The sequence below is a fragment of the Sebastes umbrosus genome, chromosome 4, assembly GCF_015220745.1.
Source record: "Sebastes umbrosus isolate fSebUmb1 chromosome 4, fSebUmb1.pri, whole genome shotgun sequence".
In the NCBI taxonomy this organism is placed as follows: domain Eukaryota; kingdom Metazoa; phylum Chordata; class Actinopteri; order Perciformes; family Sebastidae; genus Sebastes; species Sebastes umbrosus.
In genome coordinates this window covers 11,928,347-11,942,850 of record NC_051272.1, presented here as the reverse complement: position 1 = coordinate 11,942,850, position 14,504 = coordinate 11,928,347, and the positions used below count along the sequence as shown (strand labels likewise).

General features: G+C 37.6%; 1 protein-coding gene across 3 annotated transcripts in view; it reads left to right on the top strand.

The window, feature by feature from the left end:
• The window catches only part of dgkzb (diacylglycerol kinase, zeta b), a 269,194-nt gene that overhangs the window by 54,473 nt on the left and 200,217 nt on the right, over positions 1-14,504 (top strand). The gene's annotated exons all lie outside the window — the stretch shown is intronic.

Here is a 14,504-nt window from a genome sequence, read left to right as displayed (position 1 = left end):
AGAGAAGAAAAAAAAATGTCAATAAACAAATAATCAATATCAGTAAATATTAGCCTATAAGGAGTAGGATGAAGAACCCTTATTAGTCTACACTTATATGGTTATACGCCTTCTCCATAACTCAATGAACTATTTATCATATAAACCTTTGTGACTGGTAGCTTATAGGCTATTCCTTTTTAATTTCAATTCCAACCTTAATAATGAAAGTAGCCTAATATCTTTCAACGGGTTGTCCACATTTAAGACAAAATAATCCTTTATGTTGATTGTAAAGTGTAACAGCAGCAGGACCTGCGGTAATCTCTCCGTCACACTGAAGCAGCTGTTATATATCCTGCATGAATAAACCATGTGAGAATGCACGAGGAGAAGAAGCGCTTATTTTATATCCATCTTTGGAATATTGTAGTTTCATGACGGCAGTATCCACGACATCCGCCGCTGTCGCATCATAATTACGGAGCCTAGTGAAGTGCAGTCGGATTCTCTGAGCACCACGGGTGTCTTTTCCTAAGACCTTATGAATTTCTTTCCTTGACCTCATGACCTTTTCCATCAAGGTCCACGGGAAAAGTGGTTAGGAAAAAAACGCAAGGACGTCATTTTTTACTTTCGATCCTAACCCCTTGTTCGAGACCGGTGTTTTATTTAGCTGGTGCCGTTTTCACGTGTTTTGTAGTGACGTTACATTGTTTTCCGTACGTGTTTTACTTAGTTTACGTACTTTTTTAAAGTCCAACCATGACGTTTTCCCTTAAACCTAATTAAGTGGTTTTGTTTCCCCCTGCTGGTACTGCACGTAATACAGGCGCGTATATTCACGTCTCTGCGAGGCAAAATGTGACACTGGCACACTGTCCTCTGGTGGACGAATGGGTCTATTACACGATTTAGTTGTAATATCAGATCATATATATTTCTTGTTTCAAATGAACAAGTTCGAGTTCATGTGAGCAGCAAACAAAACAAGAAGCAAGACATTTTTGAGGAGTCTTTTCTTTAGTTCTCACGTCTTCAAAAGGTGTTTGAGGGTTAAAATGATCGGGTTAAGGTTCAGGTTCCTCTATAAGTATAGAAGTACAAAGGTGTGTCTCTGTGTGTACTTGTACATCTGTTTTCATAGCTACATTGTGGGGACACACACCAGGTCCCCAAAAGGTAAACCATCAAGATCAGGGTCCAGATCCAGGTCTATTGTTTCTGATTTAGGTTCATGTGAGGCCTAAGGGTCCCAGGAGATAAGTCAATATAATGTCTTCACAAGTCTGTGTGTGTGTGTTAATCAGTGATGGAGAGGAGGGATACCCAGACGACAACATCAACGACATCTTCCTCCTCTGAAGTACCAAACTGACCTCCTCTTCACCAGGTCAGTGACATCACTTCCTGGTAAAACTGTTCCAGTAACAGGATGCAACAGAGAAATAGATCATCTACATACATACATACATGTAAACATTAGGAAATAACTACTGAAAATCGAACAAATGCAACAATTATTTATCATCAGGGTTCAGATAAATGTGTTAAGGAAAAATTCAGTATTTTCTGAGCCTACAAATTAGAGGCAGTTGATGTTTGAGATATAGATGAAGCATCAGCACATTTTCTCTGCTGATTGCAGTAAAACATATTCCACTGCTGTGTTTACAAAAACATTTAACAACATCAGGAAATATTATAAACTTGGATTTTATTGATGTGTGGTCTTTTTTTATGGAGGACGGAACCTGCCAAAATCAAAAATAAATTAATAAATACATAAATGAATCAATAAATTAATTAATAAATGTCATTAAATGTAGCAAAAATAATATCAAAAATAAAATGTAGCCATTAATTAATTGATAAAATGTGACATAAATTGATATTTGTTTTTAATTTGTTTCTTTATTTATTTATCTTTGATTTAATTCCCTTATCATTTACGTCTTCTGTTTAATTTTCCCTTTTATTTATTTATTTATTTATTTTTGCATTTATTTTTTATTTATTAATTTATTTTTGTATTTTATTTTTAATGTATTTATTTGCATTATTTTATATTTATTTTTAAATCTATGTATTGTCATTTAATGTACCGTTTGTATTATGTCACATTTGATCAATTAATTAATGACTATTTTTATTTTAATATATCTTTGCTACATTTAATGACATTTATTGTTTTATCAAGTCATTTATTTATTTATTTTTTATTTTGCAGGTTCCTCCATATAGTTTAAGTACAACAGTGTGTTTATAAAGACTCAAATTAGCTGAGATTAAGTATGTTTTGGGTGAAATGGCCCTTTAATGATGCTTATAATAAGTCTATATTACAACAAAACTCTTCCTCTCTTCTCCTGTCAGAGACCCTAACCCTCCTCGTTTTGAAATCAGAGCAGACAGCCTCTTCTTCTCCTCCTGGGACCAACCAGACAGCAGCCCTCCCACCTTCAAACCTCACTTATTATGTGAGTTCACTGAACATGTTGGTCTAGAAATGTCACTTTTCATGTCTGATGTGACTTTTCTAGTTTTTTTGGTATATTTGATTATTTGATGTCTGTCCGCGAGACCTTTTTCCACGGAAGACATTTGACATGTGACACTAGGAGAAGTGTAAAATTATTATTATGAATCATTACTATAATTTCAGGATCCTGCGGCCTCATTACAGAAATGTTCTGATCTTATCTCAGTTTAAGAGGACATTTAGGATTTTTTTTGTATTACAGATACTATGTACATAAAATCAATTATTTTGTGACTATTTCTGTGGCTGTGGAGGGTTTTTCTGACTCATGTGATCCAAATAATTCCAATAACTCCGTCATTCGAAAGTCCATAAACAAAAGATTTATTGAAATAAAACAGATGCAATCCATGACATGTTTCTGTTCAACGAAAAATCATCTATCAAACCACACCTATCAGCGTTTAATCTTTTAAAACAAACAAAAAACTGTTCGCTCTGCCGTTTGCCACACACAACAGGAGACCTGAATATACACCTGAACATGTGGTCCAGTCTAAAGGGAAACGCCTTTCCTACGACTCTACCCATACAATCTATGCAATTAAAAGAAACAAAATAAACTATAATGAAATAATTCAACCCCTGTAATGACTTGCCTACAAACAATGTAACCTTTTTGTCTCTAACAATTAGAAAACAAAAATGATATAAATCATAACTAAATAACTGCAGGGATGTGTTAGACGTCACTTTAAGGGTTTACAATAAGAGATTTCTATTTATTTTTATTGCCATCTTTTACTTTGCGTGTAGATCCAGAACCTGGGCATCTTCTCAGTGCAGGACGTCCTGTTCAGGGCTGAAATCTGGTCTGGGACCAGGAAGGGGAACCAGCTGCTGAACATCACAGACTACAGCATCGAGCAGGTATACCACGGGGGAACAGTTACATACATCTTAATAAGACAGGAGGAGCTACATGGATCCATTTACACAGACTCTATAAAGAGAAATATACAGTATAATACAGTCACACCTCCTCCTCCTCCTCCTCCTCCTCTTCTTCCTCCCTGCAGGAAGCTGGCTCTCACTGCGTGCTGCTCAGCCCAGAACAACCAATCAGGTGACAGCTGAGGACCTGTCTCACCTGTCGCAGCTGGTAAGACCCATGACGTTTCATGATGACCTTTAGCCACTGAGACAGAGAGACAGCTGTCTCTCTTCTTCTTCTTCTTCTTCTTCTTCTTCTCTTCCTCTCCTCTTCTTCTTCTTCTTCTGTCTGTCTGTGTAGAACCACAGTAACAGTGTGAGCGTGGCGGTCCGATGCCGACTGAATTTGCCGGCCTCCAGAGAGCTGAAGGTGACGCTCGGAGGACAACTTCAGCTTCCCGCTCTGCTCGCTGTGAGTCTCTTAAGGAACCTCTACGTTTCCAGTTTCTCCGAAATTAAACTGTAAATATAGAACGTACATTGAAACCAACGTGGAACCCTGAGAAAAAAGCCAATGTTTGCTTACTTCTCTAAGAAACCACAAATGTTTGATGTATTGTCCTCACATAGATCCTCGATACTTTACATCTGTAGTCTTTTACGTTCCCATCGGACGACTGACTTCCTGTTTCAGGTGAGCTTCAGGTCCTTGGAGTTACTGACTGCTGCCTCCATCCAGCTGGAAGCGTCCAGTCCCATGTTCCTCCAGGAGGACCGACCTGTCAGACAGGTAATGAACCAACCACTCGATGAATACACTAATGAATGAACTAGTTGAGGGCTGTGATTTGTGTACTTCTTCTTTTGTTCAAACACTAAATCACAGATCAGACTGGAGATCAGCTGTTGCATCACTTTTAATGTGGATGTGTAATCAGTGTTGATGGTAAATGTGGTCAATGGAAGAAATAATGAGCCCCTTTGTATGTTCCTATGCAATGTTTGTTAATGCAGTAGCTGACAGGAAGTAAACTTGGACCAAACCTGTTGCCCTAGCAACAGAATGACAATGAAAAGGTCTATATTGACCCAGAAAGCTGAGTTCTCCTACTGCCAAAACCTGCTGATCTCCTGCATGCAGCGCCGTCATGTGACGTGTCAGTGAAATTTCATCCCAAAATAAGAGTGCGGAGGATGTTATATACGAGGATACATTTTACAGTGTTTTGGCTGACTCAGATATTCAGCCATATTTATTTGAGTATACAGCTGAAGAAAAGCAGCAGAGAGAGGCAGTGAGTGCGGCTGCATCAGCCGTGCAGCGTCCAACACTTGTAGCAGAGTGTAAACCTGAAGAAGTTAAGTGTTTCTGGTCGTATGCACACAGATCACACCGACAGCACTCGTATAGGTGAAAGCAAAGCAGGATTTTTATTAATCCACTTTCCCTCGTACAAGTTGGTTTTATTCAGGCCTAATTGTTACTTAACGGGAAGTATATACTCCTGTTCAGATGTCCCTAATCAAAAGGAAGGTCAGGGCTGCACCAGAAATACACCAAACGGAAATTTAGAGGAAACACATACATAAAAATAAAACAGAAATACTATCAGAATCAGAACCAGGCTTATTTAGCAAAGTACATACAAATCCAGATAAAAATAAGGAAAGTGACAGGAGAGGTCAAGAAGCTACAGAACCTCCCTCAACATAAGGAGACAAACAAAAGAAAAGAAAATTAAGCTAAATAGCGAAAAAAAAAGACAACAAAAGCACATAAATTAGCAGAAAAACTAACCAATCAGTAGACAACAATCCAATAAATCAACAAATAACTATGGAAAAAACAAACAACAAAAATCATATGAATTTTCTTTCAATGTACTAACACAGATTATAAAAGCCCATTGAGAGAGCTGCATAAGTCAAACTACAACTATTGTAATTACAGAGATATTAACAAACAAACCAGCTGTTATTTAAGTGACATTTTGACTCAGTGAGTTTCTTTCTTATTTAGTTATTTACTGAGTTATGAACTAACTACCTTTCCACCAAACACAGTGTTATAACTACACATATAAACTGTAGATGTGGAGTTTTGCTGCCATCTGCTGTCAGACAGTTTTATTACAACAATAACAGCTAGATATTCAACAGGTTTCTTTTACTCATCATTGGGGGTGGATAAGTAAAAAGGGGTGGACAAAAAAAGAGAAACATCTGAGAATGTAATGTCATCCACAAGTTCTGTTTTTTAATTATCATTTCTTCATATCACTTTTTCCTGTTAGGTACAGTTTATCCCTAATGTTCTTTCTTTTTTAAGTGAAGCACTTTATCATCTCCATTTTTTTTATTTGTTTCACACTTATCAAAAGACAGTAAAATACAATTCACATGGAAGGAATGTAAAACATGTGTGAGGATGTGTTAGAAACCTGTAATGGCTTAAATAAAAACCCAGCCAAAGGACATACAATAAATACTATCATGACCAAAATCACCAGTAATTTAAGATATTAGTGTTCAAAAAATTGCACATATAAAATAAGTGTAGGTGTATAGTTCAAACAAACAAAAAAAACAGGCAGAGAAGCAGGATTAATTGAAAATTTACAGTAAGAGTTTCTAAGAGTGATCATTTTTTTTTCTAAATCAATGTTTTTGTCAGCAGAGCATTTCTAAGTCCCTTTTATACACAGACAATGACACGAGGAAAACGTTAAATTGACATTTCATTCCATAAGATAACTCCCAAATGTGATGAAACACTGTAACAAAATATATCTAAAACAACGAGGTAGATCTGCATCCTTATATCTCGACAAACGTACAGGTTTGGAGAATGTTGATGTCAAATATGTCAACAACTGTAATCTAAAAAAATCTAAAAAGTGCTGCACTTGGTCGAACTTCATTCAAAAAGTTGCTAATCTAATAAACTGTTTCTGTAGCAGCATATTTTGTTCAGATAGTTGGAAAAGTACTGCCCATACAGTATTACAGTATGTTAATATGGATAAATTAAACATAATATAATGTTAAGAGTATGTCTGTCAAAGTTAACGCGATAATAAAGCATTAATGCAAATTCGTTTTAACGCCACTAATTTCTTTAACGCATTAACACAATGTCATACAGGTGTCATGAAGGAGGCTAAATAACGCTCTAAAACTTGCGCTAAATTTTGGCGGAAAAACTCTCGTGGTGATTTTCAAAGGTTCCCTTGACCTCTGACCTCAAGATTGGTGAATGAAAATGGGGTTCTATGGGTACCCACGAGTCTCCCCTTTTACAGACATGCCCACTTTAACGATTGTGTTGTTGTTAATTGATTTCCTAATAAATATATACATACATTTCATAAAGCAGCATATTTGTCACTCCCATGTTGATAAGAGTATTAAATACTTACAAATCTCCCTTTAAGGTACATTTTGAACAGATAAAATGTGTGATTAATTCGATTAATCACAATTAACTATGGAACATGATGCATTAATCGTGATTAAATATTTATCGACAGCCCTGGTTAAGACACTGTATTGTGTACAAAAACCTAACTTTCTTAGGTACATAATCACATTTAATTTTTTGGTTTTAAGTCTTTTTAGAAGTTAAACTGTATAAATCAATTTAATCCTGCCCTCATGTTGTTGTAGGTGTTTTTGTTATTTTGTCCGTATGTAACAAATATAAAGATAAAGTGTTAACAAACTACATGTGGTGACTTCTAACACAAACAACAATCAGCTGCATCATGAGAAAGACCCTTAAAATGTAACTTCCACTGAATCTACATGATGTGATGTCTAATATAAATTCAGATCATAAAGGATTTATAGAAAGAGGTGTGTGGGTGTCTGTTTGGTTATGTTGGGTTTGACCTTCTGCGGTTTATTGAGTTATTTCAGATAATTTTATTCCAGCATGTTGAAAGCCAGAAGGTCAGAAGAGAATAAATTAAATTCAGTCGGTGGATGATGTAATGTGTTCAGATAATCCTGGAGCTGAGGAAGGAGGAAATTACATCGTTCCGGCTGGATTATACTGGGGAACTCACTGGGAGGCCGTCTGCTACTGGCCTTACTGGTCCTGGCACTATGGAAGGTGGGCAGTATTTCCATTTTATGCTATTTTATACTTCTACTCTTCTACATCTCAGAGGGAAATATTAGACTTTTTACTGCACTACATTTATCTGACAACTTTAGTTACTTTACAGATTCAATTATTAATACAAAGTAAAATAAATGAATGATGTGTTATTATAGATTAAACTACCATCATATATAAAAGGTCATTAGAATAGCTCCACCTTACCAGCTGCAACATAAAGTGATGGACGCATTAATGCATCAATAATTATAATACAATTCATAAATATAGATCATTCTGCAGAATGAATACTTTTACTTCTGGTACTTTACATTTTGATGAAATACTTTTATACTTTTACTGAAGTAAAGTTTTGAATGCAGGCTTTCTGACTCATGTAACAGAATATTTTTTTACACTGTGGTGGTTACTACTTTTACTTAAGTTACTTCTTCCACTACTGCAGTCCAGTCACAGGTAAGATTCTTCTGTAGTATCCCCGGACGTTTTCACAGAAGCTTATTTATTCTTATTTAGCCGTCGCGTCTTTGGTTTTTGGTCATTGCCATATTGTTTTTTTGGCCATAACCATCTTGATTTTGGTCATTGCCATCTTGTTTTTGGCCGTCACCATCTTGGTTTTGGGGCCGTCCCATCTTTTTTTTTTTGGCCTTCACCATCTTGTTTTTTGGCTGTCACCATCTTGTTTTTTTGCAACCAGAAGTGACACGAGAGGGTGGAGCTAATTACAACCAAACGCTGAATAAGACGTTTTTAGGTGACCAAAATGTTATAATTAACTTTGCTGAAGTGAAAACACTGTGAAAGGGTTAAAGTTCTGAGAGAAAATAAAGGACAACTCCCAGACGGACATTGCCGTGGTAGCGACCTGTCAATCACAAGGCATCCCCTGCTTTATGGTCTGTTGACTCTAAATGGGACCATAATTACTAAATGAACATCATGTTGTATTGAAGAAGACTTGAAACTAGTGATTGAGACCATAAACTCATGTTTACAATGTTTACTGAGGTAATAAATCAAGTGAGCAGTAGGCTCATTTTCTCATAGACTTCTATACAATCAGACTTCTTTTTGCCACCAGAGGAGTCGCCCCTTCTGGCTACTTGAGAGAATGCAGGTTTAAGGCACTTCAGCATTGGCGTCACTTTTGGACTGCCTTGTGGCAAATAATGGAAATTAAAACCGTTACCACAGTTATCGTGTGTGAAGTGAAATGTTGTCATCATGCTGTCAGTTGAAGTGCATTTCAAACCATAAATGTGTCTGCTTTCTGCTCAGCTCGGCTTCTTCAACAGACGGAGGAGACAGGAAGAGAAGGAGCAGCCTGTAGCCAATGGGAAGGCAGCAGAGGAGCTATAATGTGTGGGCGACGACGACGCTGCGTTCGTTTGGTCCTCGTCAACTTGTAAAGTCACAAAATTTATGATATGAGTTGAACTGTGGTCCAACGTGTACTTCTTGGTGGTGAAAACAGAACTTTCTGACTTTATGAGTTGATGAGGAACACTTGAATGCATCACAAGCCCCACCTGTAACTCAGGGACCCCCATGCCCCAATCAGCCAATCAGCCAATCAGCCAATCAGCCACGCCCCGAACATATGAACATGTTCCAGTTAATCAAAAGGGTCGTCGTGTGGCTCTACGCATCCTGTCAGCTGATGAACAAAACCCATCCACAGCTCATCTACGAACCAGCAAACTGCTCACCAGCACCAACCACAAGAGAACAAGTCAAGTTTATTTAAAGTGCTTTAATCACAACGACGTGTCGCAACTAGGGCTGTCAATCAATTCAGATATTTAATCATGATTAATCGCAATTAATCACACATTTTTTATCAGTTCAAAATGTACCTTAAAGTTAACAACACAAACAATGACATATGTTGTTCAGAAACCCTCACAGGTACTGTGAGTGTGCTGACTTGACTATGACTTGCCCCAAACTGCATGTGATTATCATAAAGTGGGCATGTCTGTAAAGGGAGACTCGTGGGTACCCATAGAACCCATTTCATTCACATATCTGGAGGTCAGAGGTCAAGGGACCCTTTTGAAAATGACTATGACAGTTTTCCTCGCCAAAATTCAGCACGACTTCGTAGTATTATTCAACCTCCTTCATGACAAGCTAGTATAACATTGTTGGTACTGATGGATTCCTTAGGTTTTCTTATTTCATATGATACCAGTATCTTCACTCTAGCTTTAAGAATGAGTCCGCTACAACCTAGGAAAAAACGATTGCGTTAATGCGTTAAAGAAATAGGTGGATGAATGAAGCAGCTGAAACAGGTGTACAGTCGGCGGTTTTCATATCACAAGTTTCAAATCAATCCCCAGTTTAAAATACTTATTTTGTGTTATAAGAGGTAGAGAGGAAGACACTAGAGCTTCAGTTACTGTGTGATTTTACTCATATTTCAGTCCCCAAAAAATGGAACTAACCAAACATATTGTTTTTAAAAAGAAGTTTGGACCTAAAGCGTAGCACCACGTAACCAAGAACAAATCTCGATGTACATCCTCTGAAGGGACCGCTGATACAAATGAGCTTAAAGCTAACTCGGGTGTTATTTTTATTCTAATAAACGAAGGTGAATGTGCCTAAAATGGCTGTTGTGAACTTGTGCTGCATTGAAAATACTGTGTGCACAAGTGATTTAAGTCGAGCGGGTCAAAGTTGAACAAGCCAAAGACATACAGGAATCCATTTCTGCGGTGGCGTCTCCTACACAACACAGTCTCACGGCAGTTTGTGAAATAGTCACGGGATTTAAGCTTTTTGATTCTTGTACATAGACACACTATTTTACGTATTTTTTTCGTGACACTCAGCGTTTTCCTACGAGTGTCCAGCAACACGTGACGCACGTGTCAATTTCCGCTCCAGTCTTTTCAAAATAAAATGACTTAGTTAGGTTTCGGAATAGATCGACTTGGTAAGGTTTAGGCAACAAAACGACTTAGTTAGGTTTAGGAAAAGATCATAGTTTGGGTCAAAATAACTCAGAAGTGCTGTAACTTCAGTACGGAAGTTATTTGAAAAATAGATCGACTTTGACCTCTGGTTTCACACGGACACAAACAGCGGTCTCCTGGTGAAAATCTGGTGTTTTTTGACCCACCCCGACCTCCTCCTTACGTGGCGTGCGGGGATCTCTTTACTTCCTGGTTCACAATTACATGGATTAAATAGATTTTGTGATGACCATAACAAAAAAAATGGTGTCTTTGAATCAATACTTTAAATTGTATGACTATTTCACGAACTGCTGTGCGACTGGGCTGGGTCACCATAACCTAATGACCACAAAGTAATCATCATTAATCGGTCGCCATCACAAACAGAACATGTGTCTGCTAACCGTGTTAACTTGTGACTCGAGGCTGAATGCATCGTGGTTGCTCGCAGTGACGGCAGCTGTGTCCTCGAAAAAAATGTCTTCAATCTCACTTAAATCATTTTAAATACATACTCCTCTGTGTTTATTATCTACGCCAACATTTACATTAGTTACTACGAGCAACCTGGACGCATTTGGCTGCCACAACGGTAACGGCGGCGTCGCTAGATGGAGGAACACACAAAGTGAACAGAGTTGTCTAGTTTCAGTGACAGGGATCTTTTCAACTGCTGCATACGTGGTTCGGAAAATGTTGTAAAACCTGAGAAACCTGTGTGACCGCGTGTGTCACCTGATGCCTCATGATGATGTAATCTCAACAATGAAGCTGGTGAGTTAAACCGACGGGAGACGTGATGCAAAATAAGAATTTATTTTATTCACAGTGCAGAGATGAACACACTGTGTCACACCAACAGCAGTGTTTAACACAGAGGGCAGATTAATAAGATATGAGACAACACAAGACTACCTAAGAGGCTGATTTTATTTTATTTTCCTTTTTTATACTAATGGAAATTGTAAATGCATCTTATGAACACATTGTATATTATTTCTGAATTTATATCAGATGCACTTTTGTTGTATAAAGTCCACTCTTTTTGTAAATATGTGTGAATTATTAAAAGGATTGTGGCATTATTGTTTGATATGAAGCAGTTTGTACTGATGTGTGATGCCGCTCCGCCCAGAAATGAACTCCATGTGTTCACTATGTCTGTTAATACTGGAATAAAGACGAGACACATACAAGCTGTGTGCTATGTGGTGCTTCATTAGATTTGTAGTCAATTTCTCATGAATTAAAAAATCTCTTTTAGTGATTTTTTAATTGATGAGGCAGAAATGCACAAAGAATGAAAAAGGAAATGGATAAAGAAACGTATAAAGAAAAGAATACAGAAATAAATAAGTTTGGGGAAATAAATAAGGGGTGAAATGCAAAGTGAAAATCGTGCAGAAATAAATAATAAATAAATAAAAACTAAAGTGCTAAAATTAATACATTTAAAGAATTATGAAAATAAATAAATAAAAGAGAAATTAAACAGAAGAGTGAATAAATAAGGGAATTAATACAAAGATAAATAGGAAGTAAATTAATTTTAATATTATTTTTACTACATTCGATGACATATTTATTTATCGAGTCATTTATTTTTGGCAGATTTCATCCTCCATAGAGAGACAATGCCAGCTTAGAAAAGAGGAAAGTCAGTTTGATCTGCCTGAGAGACTCAATGTTGACGTTGAGTCCTGAGGGTGGTGAAGTAAAAACACATAATCTCCTCATGAGGGTGGAAAATGTCATCTTAGTGGAGGATTTAGACACATAAAATCTGCTAAACTTGAGTTTCAGTAACATAAACATCACGTCTGTGACTGTCTTTGAGTGACTTGAGCGTAGTTCGTCCACAGAGAGAAACACACCAGTGAGTGAGCCTTAAAAGCTCTGAACACAGGTGTTCTCCATGTGGCTGATTAGACTCCATCTGCTCAGGTGGAAGGTGTTTGGAGTGATGCTGGGAATCACAGGAGGCCACCAAACTCCATTTAGAAATACAAATAACAATGGTGAATTTGTTTTTCTTTTTATCATATTTTATATTCTGTCTTATGACTTGAGCTCTGCCTTTTGACTGTATGAACTTGAGAGAAAAGAGAAAAAAACACCCCAGTTCAGTTGCTTTTGGTGAATTGTGTAAATTCATGAGCAAAAGGTGTTGTCAGATTGAGCGTTTTGTTTAGTTTAATTGGGCGGTAGGGCTGGGTATCAGTACAAGTCCAGATCTAGAAATCACATTCGTCAATCAGTGGTCTTCCATTTAATGCGACGTGTGATTGGCCAGCCCAGTCGCACAGCTGTTCGTCAAATAGTCACAAAATTTCAAATTTTAAAACTCTTTCCTGAATAAAATGAAAAATTGGGGAATTGAGTGTGAATTTTTCATTCACATCTATCCAGCATGTTTGCAAAGACTCTAAAATCCACCTGGAGTCAGTCTGAAGTGAACGCATCACAAGAATTAAGAAAAACAAAATTTCAATTTATGTATTCATTCATTAGCTTTCAGTTAATTTTATCCCCTGACAATCTGATCTAAAAAGCTTTATTCACTCTGACATGTGTAATTGAGGTGGATAGTACTTACTACATACTATTTTATTGTAGTGAAATGTTTCTTACAAGTTCAAATTGAAAGATATTAGTCTAGAAAGTGTCAGAATCAGCCTTTAAAACCAGGACGTGACCTGTGAGAACACCTGTGTAGGTACATTCAGACTAAAACATTCAGAATAAATGAATAACAGGAGAACGCTGGTGAATGCAGACAGAAAACTTTTAATTTGACAGCATTCATTCTGCAGGAAGTTCAACCACAGCTGACATCTTCTGACGTTTCATCAACACATGGAGAATCTTTGGCTTCATTTCAGCCTCAGAAAACTGGTTAAAAACTCAAAGTGTTTCCAGCTCCATCAGGACAGAATCAGACTCACAGCAGTGTTAAATAAAAACTCTGAGTTAAAAATAAAATTAGCATCATGAATGGCACATTATCATCACCTCAAACCCCCTCCAGTAATGCCCGACCAATGGGCTCTGCTGGACAGATACAGTTATTGATCAGAAGGACAGACGCTGCGTTTGCATGTTATAACGGAAAAGTCTGACAACTGTTGCATCACATGCTGCTTTTGTTCAGAAAAATCAACCCGGAATACAAACACTAAACAACTTTTCCTCCACCTGATTATTAGAGAATCACAACACTGGCTGCAGCAAAACCAGCTTCTAAAACAGGAAACAGGTGAACATAACCCGACGGTTCAGTTTGAATCAACAGATTAAATACGTGTTTAGACAGTTTTCAGAGAGTTGTGCTGAGTGGTCCCGATGGATTTTGTGAATGTTCTCCAGACTTTTAAATGTTAGACTCTTTAGCCGGACCGCAGAGTGCCAGCCCTGCAAACACAAGAGTCTGACACTGAGTGATGAAGTCACACGATTGGTCGGCCGAGTGTTGGAGTTTCCTCGTTGGCCGTTGCTCTTTCAACATGAAAAGGCGGGAACAGTCCTTTATGCAGATGTTAGGGGTGGGAAAAAAAATCGATTCACCTATGTATCACAATTCTTTTTTTTTTTTTTTTTTGCGATTTTGAATAGTTTTTTAATGCCAGAATTGATATATTTGCTTCATTTGAGTCAATGTGGAGGCAGAAGGAAGTTACCGCTTTTATTGTTGTAGTCTGAGTAACGTGACGTCTTATCCGTTCCGTATCCCTCAACCAAATCAACCGCAGCGAGAAAGTAGAAAACGGCGGAGGGTCTGCGTGGATACGACCGGCACCCTCACATTTTAAATCCAGCGTGCTAAACTCTACACATCCAGTAAAGTATGGAAACACTTTGGGTTTCACACATTGCAGGAAAAGTAGAGCTAGACACATGGCTAAAGCTGCATGCTAACTCTGTCATGGACAGGAAACGTTATCGTATTGCGGTAACGTGCGGTCAAGCCGGCCGTCACTCTCATCTCCGAGGTCAAATGGGCTGACGCTACAACTATAGA